At 50.6% G+C, this 21,388-nt stretch overlaps 1 protein-coding gene across 2 annotated transcripts in view; it reads right to left on the reverse strand.

Annotated features, from left to right (window-relative positions):
• Window positions 1–21,388, reverse strand: part of LOC135054474 (oocyte zinc finger protein XlCOF6-like) — a 71,719-nt gene that overhangs the window by 48,885 nt on the left and 1,446 nt on the right. The window lies entirely within an intron of this gene.

Here is a 21,388-nt window from a genome sequence, read left to right on the forward strand (position 1 = left end):
ACATTTGGTGAGGAAGATGAGATGGGCAGCAGCATTGAGGATAGATTGGAGTGGAGAGAGGCGTATGTCAGAAATGCCAGAAAGGAGATTACAGTAGTCCAATCTGGAGATGACCAGTGAGTGGATGAGGGTCTTAGTAGCATTCTGGGTGAGAAAGGGTCTGAGCCTGAAAATGTTTTTGAGATGGAAATGGCAGTACTGTGAGAGGTGCTGAATGTGTGTGTGAAGAAGAGGGAGGAGACCAGGATTACCCCAAGACATCACACTTGGGGCTAGAGGAGACAGTAGAGCCATCAATAGATAATTAAATTGTGGGAGGAGAAGTAATGCGGGAGGGAGGGAAGATGATCAGCTCAGCGTTAGAAATAAGTTTAAGAAAGCGCTGGGACATTCAGGAAGAGATAGCAGAGAGACAGTTGGAGATATGAGGACAGCGGGGGCAGAGGTCCGGGGAGGAAAGGTAGATATGAGTATCATTAGCGTAGAGACGATATTGTAAGTCTTGTAAGTGAAGAGTAAAAGAGCTCACCTAAAGAGGATGTGTAGAGAGAGAAAAGGAGAGGTCCAGAACAGAAGCTTGGGGACACTGACTGCTAGAGGAAGTGGGGGGGAGGGGAGAACGAAGGAACCGTCAGAAACGAAGGACAGCCAGGAGAGGGCAGTATAAAGCAGACCAAGGGAGTATATAGGATTTTAATATACCTACCGGTAAATCCTTTTCTTGTAGTCCATGAGGGATATTGGGGACAGAATTAGTACGATGGGGTATAGATTAGTGATGTGCACCGGACATTTTTCGGGTTTTGTGTTTTGGATTCGGTTCCACGGCCGTGTTTTGGATTCGGACGCGTTTTGGCAAAACCTCACCGAAATTTTTTTGTCGGATTCGGGTGTTTTTTTCAAAAAACCCTAAAAAACAGCTTAAATCATAGAATTTGGGGGTCATTTTGATCCCATAGTATTATTGACCTCAATAACCATAATTTCCACTCATTTCCAGTCTATTCTGAACAACTCACAATATTATTTTTAGTCCTAAAATTTGCACCGAGGTCGCTGGATGGCTAAGCTAAGCGACACAAGTGGCCGACACAAACACCTGGCCCATCTAGGAGTGGCACTGCAGTGTCAGGCAGGATGGCACTTCAAAAAAATTGTCCCCAAACAGCACATGATGCAAAAAGAAATTAAAGAAAAAAGAGGTGCAAGATGGAATTGTCCTTGGGCCCTCCCACCCACCCTTATGTTGTATAAACAGGACATGATCACTTTAACGAACCCCTCATTTCAGCGACAGGGTCTGCCACACGACTGTGACTGAAATTACTGGTTGGTTTGGGCCCCCACCAAAAAAAGAAGCAATGAATCTCTCCTTGCACAAACTGGCTCTACAGAGGCAAGATGTCCACTTCATCATCATCCTCCGACTCCTCACCCCTTTCACTGTGTACATCCCCCTCCTCACAGATTATTAATTCGTCCCCACTGGAATCCACAATCTCAGGTCCCTGTGTACTTTGTGGAGGCAATTGCTGCTGGTGAATGTCTCCACGGAGGATTTGATTATAATTAATTTTTATGAACATCATCAATTCTTAGCCTTTTCCTCACACCCCCAGTTGCGGGAGAATGTGAAGGAGGAGATGTTGACGGTCACGTTCCGCTTGACTTGACAATTTTCTCACCAGCAGGTCTTTGAATCTCTGCAGACTTGTGTCTGCCGGAAAGAGAGATACAACGTAGGTTTTAAATCTAGGATCGAGCACGGTGGCCAAAATGTAGTGCTCTGATTTCAACAGATTGACCACCCGTGAATCCTGGTTAAGCGAATGAAGGGCTCCATCCACAAGTCCCACATGCCTAGCGGAATCACTCTGTTTTAGCTCCTCCTTCAATGTCTCCAGCTTCTTCTGCAAAAGCCTGATGAGGGGAATGACCTGACTCAGGCTGGCAGTGTCTGAACTGACTTCACGTGTGGCAAGTTCAAAAGGTTGCAGAACCTTGCACCACGTTGAAATCAATCTCCACTGCGCTTGAGTCAGGTGCATTCCCCCTCCTTTGCCTATATCGTGGCCAGATGTATAGGCTTGAATGGCCTTTTGCTGCTCCTCCATTCTCTGAAGCATATAGAGGGTTGAATTCCACCTCGTTACCACCTCTTGCTTCAGATGATGGCAGGGCAGTTTCAAAATTGTTTGGTGGTGCTCCAGTCTTCTGTACGCGGTGGCTGAATGCCAAAAGTGGCCCGCAATTCTTTGGGCCACCGACAGCAACTCTTGCACGCCCCTGTCGTTTTTAAAATAATTCTGCACCACCAAATTCAATGTATGTGCAAAACATGGGACGTGCTGGAATTTGCCCAGATGTAATGCACGCACAATATTGCTGGCGTTGTCACAAATCCCCAGGAGAGTCCAATTGGGGTAAGCCATTCTGCGATGATCTTCCTCAGTTTCCGTAAGAGGCTGTCAGCTGTGTGCCTCTTCTGGAAAGCGGTGATACAAAGCGTATCCTGCCTAGGAACGAGTTGGCGTTTGCGAGATGCTGCTACTGGTGCCGCCGCTGCTGTTCTTGCTACGGGAGGCAATACATCTACCCAGTGGGCTGTCACAGTCATATAGTCCTGAGTCTGCCCTGCTTTACTTGTCCACATGTCCGTGGTTAAGTGGACATTGGGTACAACTGCATATTTTAGGACACTGGTGACTCTTTTTCTGAGGTCTGTGTACATTTTCGGTATCGCCTGCCTAGAGAAATGGAACCTAGATGGTATTCGGTACCGGGGACACAGTACCTCAATCAAGTCTCTAGTTGCCTATGAATTAACTGTAGATAACGGAACCACGTTTCTCACCGCCCAGGCTGCCAAGGCCTGAGTTATCTGCTTTGCAGCAGCATGACTGCTGTGATATTTCATCTTCCTCACAAAGGACTGTTGGACAGTCAATTGCTTACTGGAAGTAGTACAAGTGGTCTTCCGACTTCCACTCTGGGATGACGATCGACTCCCAGCAGCAACAACAGTAGCGCCAGCAGCAGTAGGCGTTACACTCAAGGATGCATTGGAGGAATCCCAGGCAGGAGAGGACTCGTCAGACTTGCCAGTGACATGGCCTGCAGGAGTATTGGCTTTCCTGGGTAAGGAGGAAATTGACACTGAGGGAGTTGGTGGTGTGGTTTGCAGGAGCTTCGTTACAAGAGGAAGGGATTTAGTGGTCAGTGGACTGCTTCCGCTGTCATCCAAAGTTTTTGAACTTGTCACTGACTTATGATGAATGCGCTGTAGGTGACGTATAAGGGAGGATGTTCCGAGGTGGTTAACGTCCTTACCCCTACTTATTACAGCTTGACAAAGGTAACACACGGCTTGACACCTGTTGTCTGCATTTGTGTTTAAATAATTCCACACCGTAGAGCTGATTTTTTGTTTGTATTTTGACCAGGCATATCAATGGCCATATTCGTCCCACGGACAACAGGTGTCTCCCCGGGTGCCTGACTTAAACAAACCACCTCACCATCAGAATCCTCCTTGTCAACTTCCTCCCCAGCTTAACACCCATATCCTCATCCTGGTGTACTTCAACAGTGACATCTTCAATTTGACTATTAGGAATTGGACTGCGGGTGCTCCTTTCAGCACTTGCAGGGGGCGTGCAAATGGTGGAAGGCGCAAGCTCTTCCCGTCCAGTGTTGGGAAGGTCAGGCATCGCAACCGACACAATTGGACTCTCCTTGGGGATTTGTGATTTAGAAGAACGCCCAGTTCCTTGCTGTGCTTTTGCCAGCTTAAGTCTTTTCATTTTTCTAGCGAGAGGATGAGTGCTTCCATCCTCATTTAAATCTGAACCACTAGCCATGAACATGCACAATCAAGTTCAACAATAACGGAGAGGACGCCAGCCACGTCCTCTCCCTAACATTTCCAATGCATGACTGAAAATGGCAGCGACGCGCGGCTGCTTATATAGAATCCGAATCTCGCGAGAATCCGACAGCGGGATGATGACGTTCAGGCGCGCTCGGGTTAACCGAGCCATACGGGAGAATCCGAGTATGCCTTGGACCCGTGTAAAGTGGGTGAAGTTCGGGGGGGGGGGGGGGTTCGGTTTCCGAGAAACCGAATCCGCTCATCACTAGTATAGATGGGTAAAAATTCTTCACTGGGTGTGCTGGCTCCTCCCCTCTATGCCTCCTCCTACAGCTCAGTTACAGGTAAAACAGTGCCGAAGGAGAATGACATACTTGAGAGAAGGAACATAACAATAAAAGGTGTGGTGATAATTAAACACCAGCACACCAATAGAAACATAGCAAGCAAGGTCTGGCAACATAAATATAAGCTCAGCCAGCAAAGGCTGACAACATTAACAGCAACAGATATACAGGTAACACATAACAGAGAACCTGCAGAAAGTCACCGCACAGAGGCGGGCGCCCAATATCCCTTATGGACTACGAGAAAAGGATTTACCGGTAAGTATATAAAATCCTATTATCTCTAGCATCCATAAGGGATATTGGGGACAGAAGTAGTACAATGCGGATGTCTCAAAGCTTCCAGAACGTGTGGGAACGTGCGGAGACAACTACAACACCGCCTGGCCAAACTCGGTATCCTCTTTGGTCAGGATATCAAATTTGTAGAACTTCACAAAGGTGTTAGTCCCCGACTAGTAAGCAGCTCGGCATAGTTGTAGGGCCGAGACTCCACGGGCAGCCGCCCGGGAAGAACCTCCCGATCTAGTAGAGTGGGCCTTCAGAGACTGTGGAACCGGTAAGTCTGCCGACACATAAGCCTGTTGGATAGTAAGCTTAATCCAGCGAGCAATGGACTGCTTTGAAGCAGGGCAGCCCTTTTTACGTGCATCATACAGCAGGAACAAGGAATCCGTCTTCCTGATGCGAGCCGTCCTTTTGACATAGATCTGTAAGGCTCATACAGCATCCAATGCATCTGGAATAGAAGCAGTGACAGAACTGGACGGAATCACAATAGGTTGACTCAAGTGAAACGCGGAGACCACCTTTGGCAGGAACTGCTGTCAAGTCCTGAGCTCCGCTCTGTTCTTGTAAAAGACCAAGTATGGACTTTTGCACGACAAGGCCCCCAATTCTGAGACACGTCTAGCAGACACCAGGGTCAGTAACATCACCGTCTTCCACATGAGGTACTTGTCTTCTACCATCATCAGAGGTTCAAACCAGGAGGACTGTAGAAAACGTAACATAACATCTAGATCCCAAGGTGCCATAGGGGGCACAAAGGGAGGTTGTATATGAAGCACCCCTTGCAAGAAGGTCTGAATTTCCGGCAAGAGAGCCAACTTCTTCTGGAAGAAGATGGAAAGAACTGAAATCTGGACCTTAATGGATCCCAGACATAAGCCCTTATCCACTCCAGCCTGCAGGAAATACAGGAACCTTCCTCAGTGGAATTGCGCAGAGGGATATGTGCGTTCTTCGCACCAAGAGACATATCTCCCCCAGATATAATAATAGTGTTTTGACATCACAGGTTTTCTGGCTTGTACCATAGTGGCAATGACTTTTTGGAAAGCCCTTTGTGAGCTAGGATGTTCCGCTCAACTTCCATGCCATCAAACTAAGCCGCCGTATGTCCGGGTAGATAAACGGTCCTTGTTGAAGAAGATCCCTTCTTAGTGTTAGAGGCCAAGGGTCCTGTACAGACATGTCCAGAAGAGCCGTGTACCACGCTCTTCGGGGCCAATCCAGGGCAATCAAGATTGCCTTCACTCTTTGATGTCTCATCCGCTTGAGGAAACAGGTAGACCAGCTGGTAAGGCCAAAGCGAAGTCAGCGCATCCACCTCGTTCGCCTGAGGGTCCCTGGTCCGTGAGCAATAGCAGCAAAGCTTCTTGTTGAGATGAGAGGCCATCAAGTCAATCTGTGGGCAACCCCCGTCGATGATCAGTCGGAACACCTGAGGGTATAGTCCCCACTCCCCCGCGTGGAGGTTGGGGCGGCTTAGGATGATCGTCTCTCAGTTGTCCACTCCCGGAATGAAGATTGTGGACAACGCTCTTGCATGTTTTTCTGCCCAGAGGAGTATTCTTGACACTTCCCGCATGCAGGCCCTGCTTTTTGTCCTTCCTTGTCGATTGATGTACGCCACCGCCGCGGCATTGTCTGACTGCACCTGGATCGCCTGATCCCTTAGTAGAGGAGACGCCTGAAGCAGAGCGTTGTGGATAGCCCGAAGTTCCAGAATGTTGATTGGAAGCAGGGCCTCCTGGGCAGACCACCTGCCCTGGAACTGCGCCCCTTGGGTGACAGCTCCCCATCCTCGTAGACTCGCATCTGTCGTGAGGAGGTGTGACAGGACGGTCCCGTACGAAAGCACTCGCCGCTTTCGAGTCCCGTTGGCTGCGCACAGAATGGAAGGTCAAGTCACACGAGGCCCGACCACATAGGGGATTCCCACTTACCGTCAGTAACCGCCTGTTACTGACTCCACCCACTGCACTGCGGGCGGGTTTATGCTGCCACCACCAAACTCCTAACCTGCCGTGGCGTTTGGAACTACGGTTCTGCTCTGTATGTGCCGACGCACTGCTTTACCACACCTGTGTGGTGTCGACAAATCCCCACTAGCCACTTGCTAGGCCTCTACCGGTAGCTGGCGGAAGGCGGAACTTGGAGACGTCAGGTGCTTCCCTGGACAGCCGGAGAACGAGGCTATGGTTGGCATAACCCTGTAGGTCACAAGATGAAGCAGTCTTCTTGAGGCAATGATGTTAATTTGCTCAAAATAATAATAACCTTTAAAAAGGCTCCTCCCTATTGCTAGGGACAACAGCATACAATCAAATGTTTCAGCAGAATAAGATGGTATAACACACACTCTATGGGCCAACTGCCCTCCTTTTATCCCTCTCCAAGACCCATTACCACAGGGAGTAAGCCCGCCCTGTGGTGTACAACCAATCAATGTTTACCCATGAGCTGTGCATGCCTTGGTCACATGCACAGCTTACATTGTTCCCTATGGACAGTGGGGAGTGGCCGTTCTCCTCTGACTATCCCATCTTAGAGGATCAGGATACGCCCCGGTGCCGTTCAGTCTAGGCTGGGGGGAAGTTTTCCCTCCTAAACTGACTTCCAGAAATCTGCCCGGGACCTAGCCCACTACCTGCAGCCTGGATTTGGGCTCCAGAGCTGGGCAGCCTGGCTCCCCGGTCCAGGTTTCCAGGCCACCACGGGTGATCTCCATGGAGCTCCAAGAAACCACTCAGCTTGCTTCAAAGCTGAGCTCCTTCTCTTTCTCCCAATGCCCCTTTAAACTGTGAGGCTGGATGGGAAAGCATTCCGTTTTGGGGGAAAAGGTCTGGGAGAATCCATCAGCCTGCACAGCCATGGATTCCCCCCTCCTGGGACACACAACCAAGTAAGTGCAATTTACCTTTAAATACATCACATTTAAAACACACTGTACATTCCCCTTTAAATATGCACTGAGCCTGTGCCCTGCACAGACTCTACATACTCAGGCACTGCAGTGCCTTACAACACACTGTATGTCATTACATTTAAAACAATGTCTTGTTTTTTAACTACTGTGCCCTAGTCCTGCCGCCTGGCTGCTAGGACCCTGTCTGTGCTGGAGGTATGGGGCTGGCTTGCCCCATCCTAGAGCCTGCCTGTAATGCCTGCCACTGGGGTCCAGGAAGCTGGCTCTCCCTGTCCCCCCAGTGGGGCACTTCCTTTGTGGCCTCGCTCCACTGAGTGGCGCACCCCCCTTCTGAAACCAGGCGGCTCGGGATGCTGATCCCGGCCGCCGTGGCTCTGTGCCGCTGGAGCGCTGAGGCGCAGGGAGCTACGCTCCCTGTCCCCAGCGTCCAGTTGCCCTCACCTGCCTCCACCGCTAGGGAGCCGGCTAGCCCGATCCCCGTGTGCGGCGCACCCCCCCAGCCGCGCAGCAGACCAGGACGAGCTAGTCATGTAGCGCTGAGGCGCCAGGAGCAGAGCTCCCGTCCCCCAGCAACGGCACCCACAGAGAGCGCTGCAGCGGGAGTGGATCTCCCGCCTGCAGCGGCTCCCCTCTCCCCCGGCGCGCACACACTGCTCAGCGCGCCGGGGGCTGCCCTCACTGCCGTGGTCTCCGGAGAGGTCCGGGACCACGGCACACAATGTTAAAATATTTTTTTTTAAACACGGCACCTAGCGCCCAATACATTTTAAACCTGGCGCCAAGCGCCCATTGTCTTTAAAATGGCGCCAAGCACTAGGGGTTAATCCCTTCAGTGCCGCGGCGGCCATTTTCCTCGTGGCTGGGGCCTCTCCGGCCACAGGAGGATCCAGTCCTGAATCCCGAAGTTCCGGAATTCCAAGAGGTTGGAAAACTGTATCCAAGGAGTGTAATCCTGGCCCGGGGTGACAGCCAAATCATCCGGTGCATCTGAAGATGGGAACATGACCATTTGTTCAGGATGACCAATTGGAAGGGTCTGGCATGGAACCTTCCGTACTGTATCGCCTCGTAAGAGGCCATCTTCTTTCCCAACAATTTTATACAAAGATGGATGGATACTCGAGCAGGTCTGAGGACCATTCGTTTAATTTCTTGGAGTGTTCTCGCCTTGTCCTCTGAGAGGAATATTTTCTGCGCTACATTATCTAGTAGCATGCGAAGAAACAGGAGCCGTGGAGACGGTTCCAGGTGGGACTTCTGTAGATTCAGGATCCACCCGTGGCGAGACAGGAGTTGTATAGTGCGATCTATGTGGAGAAATAGAAGCTCCCTTGAGCTTGCTTTTATCAGGAGATCGTCCAGGTATGGGATCACATTGACCCCTTGGACCCTGAGTTGAAACATAATTTCCACCATCACCTTCGTGAACACCCTTGAAGCTGTAGACAGGCCAAAGGGTAACACCTGAAATTGGTAAGGATCGTTCAGTAGGGCATACCTCAGAAAGGCCTGATGAGGTGGCCAAATTGGGATATGTAGATAAGCATCCTTGATATCCAGGGATACTAGGAACTCCTGTAGTTCAAGGCCTACGATCACTTCCCTCAGAGATTCCATCTTGAATTTTAAAACCTTCAGGTAAGGATTTAAGGACTTCAGATTCAGAATGGATCTCACAGACCCGACTGGTTTCGGTACTACAAACAGACTGGAGTATTAATCCTGTCCTTGTTGCAACAGTGGTACTGGGACAATGACCTGGGACTGTACCAACTTCTCTATGGCCAGTAGTAGAGTACCACGCATACTTTCCAAAACTGGTAAGCCTGTTTTGAAAAATCGTTGGGGAGGAGAACCGTCAAACTCCAGCTTGTAGCCCTGAGAAATAAGGTCCCTTACCCAAGCATCTTGGAAAGAACCGTCCCAGATGTGGCTGAAGTGACGTAACTGAGCTCCCACCAAAAGATCCCCCCGGGGCGGGTGTGCACCGTCATGCTGAAGTGTTTGCGCGAGCAGAACTGGTGTTCTGGTTCTGAGACCCAGCAACTGCTGGTTTTAAAGGTTTTCCCCTGGAGCCTCTAGCTGCGTTGGAGGCTCCTTTGGCTGTGGATCGAAATCTGGAGGACCGAGAGGACTGAGTAGATGGTCCCAGATAGGAACGTCTAGCAGGAGGGGCCCCCCGAAGAGAGAAACGTGGAATTCCCGGGCCGTAGCCTTCGAAATCCAGGTCACCTCCAAAGAGCCACTCACATGTGAAGGGAAGAGATTCCACATTACGTTTTGAGTCAGCATCAGCGATCCACTGAAGTACCCATATGGCTCTGCGCGCAGACACAGCCATAGCCGTAGTTCTAGCACTAACAGTGCCAATCTCTTTTAAGGAGTCACAGAGGACTCTTGCCGTGTCCTGAATGTGAGTCAGTAAGGCAACAGTGTCGACTAAGGTCATATTACCTGAGAGACCTTCCTTTATTTGACTAGCCCAGGAATGAATTGCATGTGTCATCCAGCAACCTGCAATGACCGGCCTTTGTGCTACGCCTGTAGCAATGTAAGTAGATTTTAGAGTGGTCTCCATTTTTCTATCTGCCGGGTCCTTCACCGTAAGGGAGCCCGGAGCAGGAAGCACTGTCTTTTTAGAAAGGCAAGAGACTGATACCCCATTTCCACTAGCGTAGCACGGGTTGCAGCCGTGTCGCCTGACACGGCTGCGACCCATGTTACAGCCCCCTGCAGACAACGCTCACCAACCCGGCAATCACATGATCTCCCAGCGCAGCCCTCCCTGTGCACTGTGAACGGGTGCCGTGTTCAACGCGGCTAGCTACCAAGGTAGGATTCCCATATCATTTGATCCAGGAATTTGCAGGGGGACCCGTTTCCACTAGGGAAATTCACGGGTAAATGCGCGCCCCCGCGTATTTACCCGTGTTTAAAAAAGCTTGTGGAAAAGGGGTATGAGACATCTACGGCTGGGGATTCTTTCCAGAATTTTCTGCCTTCAGGGGCAGAGGGGAAGGTATTCAGAAACACTTTCGTCACCTGATATTTTTTATCTGGATTCTTCCAGGCTAGTTTAAATAAGTCATCCAATTCCATGGAATCAGGGAATGTGACTTATGGTTTCTTTTGAGGGAGGAAAAATGACTGCTGAGTACTTGCATCCCCCAGGGGGAGCTTTAACACCTCCCTAATAGCCAATATGAGGGGTTTGATAACCTGAATCGGGGTGGGATCCCCACATACGGGATCTCCATCACCCCCGGCATCCTGTACATCATCATCAGTAACATCTGTGTTAGGGTCTCCTGCCCTGTGCTGCCACGTCGTCATGGCAACCGGGAGACAAGTGCTAGAGGAGTAACCTGAGCGCAGCTGATACTCCGGTTCGGGTCTTTTGCTGTGCAGTGGTTACAGGCTCTGTGCACGGCATGGGTTCCGGTGCTGGTTTTTGTGCTCACAGTCTGTGAGGTCTGAGTGGGGCGTGGACAGCACCTGCTATATAAACCCTCTTCTCATGTTAGGCAGATGCTGCTGAATCTTTGTTGGTTAGTCAGTTCCTGAAAGTTAGCTAGTACTGTGTAACTTTGTATTTGTTTGTTGCTTACTGCAAATAGGCCTTGGGATTTGGTTCTACACTCTTCCAATCCAGACCTAGCAGTAAGACTGGAGTCAGTCATTTAACCTGCTGGGGTTCTTTTGCTACTCTGTGAACCTAGCAAGTTTGCGGCTGTATTCTCAGACTTGTTATCAAAACCAGAAAATCAGGCGCTGTTGGGTCTTGTGTCTCTAATGCTGCTGCTAATAACGTTTGGGGTAGTCACGCCCAAACCATACAGAAACAAAACAATACAAGAAATAGCAGCGCTAATGTGTAATTAACTTCAAAAATTCAATAGAAGGATTGAGTAAAAATTGCATTTAATAAAATATGAAATAAAAAAACTGAATAAAACCATATATATGGTAGTAACTAGTATGAAACTGATAAAACTGGGGTCACATTAATTAATGCCAATACCAATGTATCACGTTCCTATAGACAGTGTCCTGGATAGCAGAAAATAGAGACGGACTGACGGCGCAGTCTCACCCTTAAATGTAACCAACCAACCGCTAGAGGTAAAGTCCCATATGCAGATCTCTTACATCAGATCGAGAACCAGCCTGGTTCTGAAAGTCCTCAATAGGTGCGGTGTCCTCCTTGAATTTGAAGGTTTGATGGTGGTCCAAGAGGGCTTGGATGTCTCATTTATTTTTCACTGCAGAATGCAAAGTTCCAGTATTGGTCCGGATACAGTTCGGCAATATGACGAGTGCAAATGGTGACCCCAAAAGTGATCTCCTGACGCGTTTCGCTGCCAACACTGCAGCGTTTTATCAGTTTCATACTAGTTACTACCATATATATGGTTTTATTCAGTTTTTTAATTTCATATTTTATCAAATGTAATTTTTACTCAATCCTTCTATTGAATTTTTGAAGTTAATTACACATTAGCGCTGCTATTTCTTGTATTGTTTTGTATTCTCAGACTTGCCTGCCAAAATCCTTTCTCACTGTGCAAGGTGTTCAGGTGTCAGTTTAGTGGCAGTAAGCTGAACCAGTGCACTGCAAGTGAGGATTAGGATTGTAGAGACTCTCCTTGTGTCTATTATTCCATCTCTGACCAAGGAGTTTACTGCCACACCCGTTGGTAACCCTTTAGGGTTTTGCTGTTGCCCTTAGCAACAGCATTTCGGGTTCTCTACGTATTAAAACACAACATCTTGCTTTTCCCATCTGAGCATTCCTAATACTAGGGAGACACCCAGTTTCTTAGCCTCTGGGCTTCTCTGTTCACTTTGTGTTTATTTTGCTACTCTATCACCTTCTGTGTATGTAATGTCATATTCCCCAGTCTGTCCGTGAGTTCATTTGTTTTGCATCCCTCTCCGTTCAGACACCAGTACATTCCTGCTGTCACTGGTGTGCATAACATATTCAGCAGCCTAATACTCCTGTTGAAATTTTGTGGGAATATGGAGCATACCCCTCAAAATACTTTGCAACAGGTGGTCGATCAGGTGCAGGTCCTGACTCGACAATGTAATGATTTGTCCATTAAAATGCACACCCCCCAGGCCGCTGGCGGAGCTCCCGCAGCAGCAGCACCTTCAGGGGTTAAGGAGCCGAAAGTAAATCTCCCGGATCGTATTTCTGGAGATCGCTCGCAGTTCTTTTGTTTCAAGGAGAGCTGCAAGCTATATTTCCGGCTTAGGCCCCAGTCTTCTGGGTCGGAGATTCAGCGGGTGGGCATAGTGATTTCCTTGCTACAAGGAGACCCACAGGTCTGGGCATATGGGTTGCAGCCTGACTGTCCATCGCTTAAAAGTGTTGATGCTTTTTTACGGCACTGGGCATGTTGTATGATGACCCTGACAAGACGGCCTCAGCCGAGGCTCAGATTTCGATCCTTAAGCAAGGGCGAAGGCCAGTTGAGGTTTATTGTACGGAGTTTCGGAGGTTGGTCCATGATACCCAGTGGAATGACCCAGCCCTGAGACACCAGTACCGAAGAGGTCTTTCTAACCAGATAAAAGACCAACTGGTACAATATCCCTTGCCTGATAGCTTGGATCAGCTCATGCAGTTATCCATCCGGGTGGATAGACGGCTGAGAGAGCGTAGGCTTGAAAGGGAGACCGAGGTTTCCTTCTTTCCCAAGGGAACCTCAGACTCTGAGGAATTTTCCGAGGAGCCTATGCAGATTGGGGCTACCCGCCTCTCCTCGCGTGAGAAGACGCGGAGGAGACAGCAGGGGTTGTGTTTGTACTGTGGGAATAAAGGTCATGTGGTAGTATCATGCCCAGAAAAGCCGGAAAACTTCAGGGCCTGAGGGTGATGGGAAATATCCTGTCAGGCCAGAAGTCAGAATTTCCCAAGAAGACTTTTATCATTCCGGTGACTTTGAAGATCCTCGGTCAAACTGTCAAAACTGAGGCCTTTGTGGACAGTGGGGCCGACGGGGTTTTTATGGACCACCAATTCGCCCTGAAACACTCTGTTCCCTTAGTACCCTTGGCATCGGAAAATGAGATGTGGGTTAAACGGGGAACCATTATCCCAGGGTAAAATTACCTCTTGCACTAGCCAGATTTCTTTGTTTATTGGAGCCACACACTCTGAAAAATTGTCCTTTTATGTGTCTGTCTGTACTTTTGCCCCATTGGTGTTGGGGTTACCCTGGTTAAGGGCCCACAATCCTCAATTTGACTGGGACTCTGGGGAGATTCTTAGTTGGGGTACTGATTGTTTCAGGAGTTGCTTGAGCCTTCCAGTCAGGCTTTCGCAGCTAAGTTTGCCAGGATTGCCAGGATGTTATGCAGATTTTGCGGACGTGTTCTCCAAAAAAGTTGCAGAGGTACTACCTCCCCATCGCCCCTATGACTGTGCCATTGATTTGTTGCCGAATGCTAAGCTTCCCAAGAGCAGGTTGTACTCCCCTGTAACGTCCTGAGACTCAGGCTATGGCAGAGTACATTCAGGAGAACTTGGCTAAGGGATTTATCAGACCTTTACAGTCTCCAGTTGGGTCGGGGTTCTTCTTCGTGGGTAAAAAGGACGGTTCGTTGCGACCCTGCATCGACTTCAGGGAATTGAACCGTATCACGATTAAAAACTCATACCCCCTGCCTCTCATTTCGGTCTTGTTTGACCAGCTTCATACTGCCACCATTTTTTCTAAGATTGACCTACGCGGTGCGTACAATCTAATCCGAATAAGAGAGGGGGATGAATGGAAGACTGCCTTTAATACCCACTCAGGGCATTATGAATATTTGGTGATGCCTTTTGGGCTCTGTAATGCCCCGGCAGTCTTCCAGGACTTCATGAACGATGTGCTCAGGGAATATTTGGATAGATTCTTAGTTGTATACTTAGATGACATCCTAATCTTCTCCCATTCCCTGGAGGAACATCGGAAGCATGTACGCTTAGTTCTCCAGAAACTCAGAGACCACCAGCTTGGGGCGAAGCTGGAGAAGTGCGAATTTGAAGTTCAGCAAATCGCATTTCTAGGATATATTATCTCCCCAGAAGGTTTCCAAATGGAGGGTTCCAAGGTACAGGCAGTCCTGGATTGGGTGCAGCCCACTAGTTTGAAGGCGCTTCAGCGTTTTCTGGGCTTTGCAAATTTTTATAGATGATTTATCGCTGGATTTTTGTCTATAGTGGCGCCCTTGGTGGCACTCACTAAGAAAGGGGCGGATGTTGCTCACTGGTCTTGTGAGGCCAAAGCGGCTTTTGCCGTCTCAAAAGGGCATTTGTCTCGGCCAAGGTGCTGCGACACCCAGATCCAGAGCGTCCTTTTGTGGTGGAGGTGGATGCCTCTGAGATGGGTATTGGGGCAGTGCTCTCTCAGATGGGGGTGTCTGATAATCGCCTTCATCCCTGTGCTTACTTTTCCCGTAAATTTTCACCTGCCGAGATGAATTATGACGTGGGTAACTGGGAATTGTTGGCTATTAAGGATGCACTCGAGGAGTGGAGACACTTGCTTGAGGGGGCTAAGTTTGTGGTCTCAATTCTCACCGACCATAAGAATTTGGCTTATTTACAGTCAGCGAAGCGCCTCAATGCCAGGCAGGCACGATGGGCTTTGTTTTTTGCTCACTTTAATTTTTTGATAACATATCGTCCTGGGTCAAAAAACATCAAGGCTGATGCGCTCTCGCTGAGTTTTGCTCCAATCCAGGAGACCACCGAGGAGCCATTGCCCATTGTGTCCCCATCATGTATTAAAGTGGGCATTACCCAGGACCTCTTGTCATTAGTCCTTAGAGCACAGGAGCAGGCTCCTCCAGACCTTCCGGTAGGTCTTTTGTTTGTGCCTCCTAGGTTAAGACAGCGAGTGTTCCTGGAATTCCATGCCAAGAAGTCGGCAGGTCACCCGGGTATTGCCAGAACTCGGGAGTTGATATCTAGGGCGGTGTGGTGGCCCTCGGTGGCTAGGGATGTGGATCAGTGGGTTCGGGCATACGACATCTGTGCCCGAAATAAGACTCCTAGAGGGGTTCCTGTTGGCCCATTACATCCACTCTCTATTCCATCTAAGCCATGGACCCACATTTCAATGGATTTTGTGGTGGACTTGCCCAAATCCTCGGGGATGACAGCCATCTGGGTTGTCGTTGACAGGTTTTCGAAGATGGCGCACTTCGTTCTACTGGTTGGGTTGCCATCGGCCAGACGCCTGTCTGAATTATTTATGTTGCATGTTGTGCGCCTCCACGGGTTGCCACTTGATGTGGTCTCTGACCGCAGATCCCAGTTTGTGGCCAAATTCTGGAGGGCATTTTGTTCCGATCTCCAGATTTCTGTCAGTTTGTCGTCAGGCTACCATCCGCAGTCTAATGGGCAGACTGAAAGGGGGAACCAGTCCTTGGAGCAGTTCCTCAGGTGTTATGTCTCCAAGTGTCAGACTGACTGGGTTGCTCATCTGTCCATGGCGGAGTTTGCCTATAACAACTCGGCTCACTCTGCTACAGGGATCTCTCCCTTCATTTGTGTGTATGGGCATCATCCTAAGGCCAATTCTTTTGACCCCCTGGACTCCACGCCTGGTGGTTCCTCTGTGGTTTCGGTCCTTAGAGGTATTTGGAGGAAAGTGAAGAAAGCCCTTGTGTCTGTGTCATTAGTGACCAAAAGGGTTTTTGATAAGCAGAAAAGACCCTGCAGCTTCAAATTAGGAGACTTCGTCTGGTTGTCTACCAAGAATTTGAAGTTGAGACATCCATCTCATAAGTTAGGCCCCCGGTTCATCGGCCCTTATAAGGTCACTAGGGTTATCAATCCGGTGGCATTTCAGTTAGATCTGCCCCGTTCTTTGGGTATCAATAAAACATTTAATTGTTCCCTTTTAAAACGGGTGATTGGTAATCCTTCTTCCAGTGGAAGACCTTCCCCTCTTCTGATACGTGGCCAGAGGGAGTTTGTTGTTGAAAGGATTCTTGACTCCAAGATGGTTCGTGGTCGGCTGTAATTTTTGGTGCACTGGAAGGGGTATGGCCCGGAGGAGCGGTCGTGGGTGCGCAGTTGTGATCTTCATGCCCCCAGACTGATATGCTCTTTCTTCTTGCAGTTCCCCGATAAACCCGGTGGTAGGGGTTCTTTGATCCCTCATCAGAGGGGGGGTACTGTTAGGGTCTCCTGCCCTGTGCTGTCACGTCGTCATGGCAACCAGGAGACAAGTGCTAGCGGAGTAACCTGAGCGCAGCTGATACTCCGGTTCGGGTCTTTTGCTGTGCAGTGGTTACAGGCTCTGTGCACGGTAGGGGATCCGGTGCTGGTTTTTGTGCTCACAGTCTGTGAGGTCTGAGTGGGGCATGGACAGCACCTGCTATATAAACCCTCTTCTCAGGTTAGGCAGATGCTGCTGAATCTTTGTTGGTTAGTCAGTTCCTGAAAGTTAGCTAGTACTGTGTAACTTTGTATTTGTTTGTTGCTTACTGCAAATAGGCCTTGGGATTTGGTACTACACTCTGCCAATCCAGACCTAGCAGTAAGACTGGAGTCAGTCGTTTAACCTGCTGGGGTTCTTTTGCTACTCTGTGAACCTAGCAAGTTTGCGGCTGTATTCTCAGACTTGCCTGCCAAAATCCTTTCTCACTGTGCAAGGTGTTCAGGTGTCAGTTTAGTGGCAGTAAGCTGAACCAGTGCACTGCAAGTGAGGATTAGGATTGTGGAGACTCTCCTTGTGTCTATTATTCCATCTCTGACCAAGGAGTTTACTGCCACACCCGTTGGTAACCCTTTAGGGTTTTGCTGTTGCCCTTAGCAACAGCATTTCGGGTTCTCTACGTATTAAATCACAACATCTCGCTTCTTTCCATCTGAGCATTCCTAATACTAGGGAGACACCCAGTTTCTTAGCCTCTGGGCTTCTCTGTTCACTTTGTGTTTATTTTGTTACTCTATCACCTTCTGTGTATGTAATGTCATATTCCCCAGTCTGTCCGTGAGTTCATTTGTTTTGCATCCCTCTCCGTTCAGACACCAGTACATTCCTGCTGGCACTGGTGTGCATAACAATCTGATAGTAGTGCTGGTAGAGCCTGTTTCTGTGAAGCAGGCAGGGAGGGACGTTCAGCAGTAAGGCTAGCCACTGCTTGTTGCAGTTCTTGTGTCTTGTTTGCAGTTGCAGTGAGCTGACATATGAGACATCATAGTTTTTATAGCCCCCAACCAGGGAAGGCTCTGTATTCTCCCCCACATTAGTATCAGCATGAGATGACTGACTACACTGCTCACATGATATTGAGCTGGATGTGCTAGGAGAGAACCTGGCATTACGCACACTGCAAGACTTCTGTTTTACCATAGTGTAGTAGAAAACAGTACAATATACACACACAATACAGCCAGATATGATATATGACAAGCCTGCGCTATTGCATGTGAGGAGACAGAGAAGAGAGGACTCCAGCGTACCCAATGGTGACCGACCCCATTGAGGCTGTCAGCGGTTGTTACATCTGTGTAACCACAGTGAGATTCTTTATAAAACCCCATAGGGGATTATTGTGCACAATGATAGCGGCTCTCCCCCCCTATACCCGGTACCAGTGTATACAGGGGCAGTTCTGGAGGAGCTGTGGAGGCTGCTGCAGCTCATGCAGAGGAAGATACCAATATGCCGCTGAGCCCGCTCTAATGTAGCTCCGCCCCCTGCCATGGTGCCGGAGCTACTGCTGTATATTTATACTGGCCATGTCTCCTTATGTATGTACAACCTCACATAAATGCTTGGTTCACCTGTGTTTAGCCAGTCTCACGCAGGGGCTATAGCGGGTCCTCCCCAGGATGGACCCGTACGCCGCGCTTCAGCCGCACATTTGACCGAGGGACCCTGGTTGGTACTCACCACCGACGATCATCTTCAGGCAGTGTTAGGGTGTGTACACACGGTGAGATTCGGGCTATGCCCGATTCTCACTCTGCGACAGGGGCCGGGTCGGCACTTAGCCAGTATCGCACATAATGAGTGCGCTTGCGATACTTGCTATGTGCGATTTTGGCTAAGTCCCGATTTTGACTATCTCTTCTATAAAGATAGTCAAAATTGACTTTCCTGCACAGTCTATTTTTTCTTTCAATGCAGACCGCGTGGGAACGCGCATCGGCATTGAATCGGGATCGCAAGGTGACTGTCACCTTGCGATCTGCACTAACTTTTCTTCTGATCCCGACTATATCGTCAGGATCGGAAGAAAAAATCTCACCGTGTGTACACACCCTTAGGGGTGTGCGGCATGCTGTGGCAGCCAAGGCTTCATGCCCCGCTGAACAAACAGCCCCTCAGGACGGTGGTCCTGCAGCGGAGAAGCGGCTCTGCACCTCAGGAGGCCAGTGACCCCCCCCCCCCCTAACTCCCACGGAGCAGGTATACTGTTACCCAAACTGCATACCGAAATAAATAAAACTTCAGGAGAGGGTGGTCCACAGTGTCCAATGCAGCAGAGAGGGGAAGGAGAATAAGCAGAGAGTAGTGACCATTGGGTTTGGCAGCATGGAGGTCTTTGCAGACTTTAGCGAGGGCAGTATCAGTGGAGTGGAGAGGACGGAAGCCAGGCTGGAATGGGACAAGCAGTGAGTGTGAGGAAAGACAGGCGGATGTAGACTATACGCTCAAGGAGTTAGGAGGAGAGAGATGGATAGTTGGAGAGAGTGGTTGGATGAAGGGAAGGTTTTTTAAGAATAGGGGAGACAAGAGCATGATGGAAGGCAGAGGGGGCATTGTCTGATGAGAGGGAGAGAATGAGAGGGAGAGATGGGAACAGGCAGAAGAAGAGAGGTGGCGGAGGAGGTGGGAGGTGATAGGGTCAAATGGGGAGGTGGAGGGGGTGAGGAACGGCTGAGGGCCATGACTTCCACATTAGATACAGAGAAGAGAGATGTCAGAGTTGGTAGGAAGGAGGGGGGTCAGGAAATGGAGAAGGGGGTTGCTCAGGGTCTGGTGGGATGTGATATCCTGCCATAGGGAGTCAATTCTGGATGGGAAGTAGGTGGCAAAGTCAAGAGCAGAGAGTGAGGGGGCGGGGCGGTGGGGGGGAGATGAGGCGGAAGCGAGTGGAAAAGGGGCGCCGGGGTTTGAGGACTGGGAGGAGATGAGGTTCTTGATGGAGAGTGGACAGTAGGAATGCATGTGGAGTGCCAGGGTTGCGGTGTCACATCAGGTGAGGGGGATAGAAGGGGGCAGGCTGGGGGCGGAAGGTGAGGGGGACAGAAGAGGACAGGCAGGTGAAGTGGATAGAGGGACAGGCAGGGGGCGGCAGGTGAGGGGGATAGAGGGATAGGCAGGGGGCAGCAGGTGAGGGGGACAGAAGAGGACAAGTAGAGGACATCAGGCGAGGGCAAGAGAAGAGGACATGCAGGGGACATCAGGTAAGGGGGATAGAAGGGGACAGGCAGGGGGCGGCAGGTGAGGGGGATAGAAGAGGACAGGCAGGGGGTGGCAGGTGAGGAGGATAGAAGGGGACAGGCAGGGGGCGGCAGGTGAGGGGGATAGAAGAGGACAGGGAGGGGACATCAGGTGAGGGGGATAGAAGGGGACAGGCAGGGGGAGGCAGGTGAGGGGGATAGAAGGGGACAGGCAGGGGGCGGCAGGTGAGGGGGATAGAAGAGGACAGGCAGGGGGCGGCAGGTGAGGGGGATAGAAGGGGACAGGCAGGGGGAGGCAGGTGAGGGGGATAGAAGGGGACAGGCAGGGGGCAGCAGGTGAGAGAGAAGGTGAGGGGGACAGAAGAGGACAGGCAGGTGAAGTGGATAGAGGGACAGGCAGGGGGCGGCAGGTGAGGGGGATAGAGGGATAGGCAGGGGGCAGCAGGTGAGGGGGACAGAAGAGGACAAGTAGAGGACATCAGGCGAGGGCAAGAGAAGAGGACATGCAGGGGACATCAGGTAAGGGGGATAGAAGGGGACAGGCAGGGGGCGGCAGGTGAGGGGGATAGAAGAGGACAGGCAGGGGGTGGCAGGTGAGGAGGATAGAAGGGGACAGGCAGGGGGCGGCAGGTGAGGGGGATAGAAGAGGACAGGGAGGGGACATCAGGTGAGGGGGATAGAAGGGGACAGGCAGGGGGAGGCAGGTGAGGGGGATAGAAGGGGACAGGCAGGGGGCGGCAGGTGAGGGGGATAGAAGAGGACAGGCAGGGGGCGGCAGGTGAGGGGGATAGAAGGGGACAGGCAGGGGGAGGCAGGTGAGGGGGATAGAAGGGGACAGGCAGGGGGCAGCAGGTGAGGGGGATAGAAGGGGACAGGCAGGGGGCGGCAGGTGAGGGGGATAGAAGAGGACAGGCAGGGGGCGGCAGGTGAGGGGGATAGAAGAGGACAGGCAGGGGGCGGGAGGTGAGGGGGATAGAAGGGGACAGGCAGGGGGCGGCAGGTGAGGGGGATAGAAGAGGACAGGCAGGGGGCGGCAGGTGAGGGGGATAGAAGGGGACAGGCAGGGGGCGGCAGGTGAGGGGGATAGAAGAGGACAGGCAGGGGGCGGGAGGTGAGGGGGATAGAAGGGGACAGGCAGGGGGGGACAGGGAGGGGGCGGCAGGTGAGGGGAATAGAAGGGGACAGGCATGTCCCCTTCTATTATATTATATAACTGTAATATATTCTATTATATTATATAACTGTGTCCTGCCCCGCGTGTGTATATAACTGTGTTCTGCCCCGCGTGTATATATAACTGTGTCCTGCCCCGTGTGTGTATATAACTGTGTCCTGCCCCCGCGTGTGTATATAACTGTGTCCTGCCCCGCGTGTGTATAACTGTGTCCTGCCCCGCGTGTGTATAACTGTGTCCTGCCCCCGCGTGTGTATAACTGGGTCCTGCCCCGTATAACTGTGTCCTGCCCCGCGTGTGTATAACTGTGTCCTGCCCCATATAACTGTATCCTGCCCCGCGTGTGTATAACTGTGTC

The sequence above is a fragment of the Pseudophryne corroboree genome, chromosome 3 (genome assembly GCF_028390025.1).
Source record: "Pseudophryne corroboree isolate aPseCor3 chromosome 3, aPseCor3.hap2, whole genome shotgun sequence".
NCBI lineage: Eukaryota > Metazoa > Chordata > Amphibia > Anura > Myobatrachidae > Pseudophryne > Pseudophryne corroboree.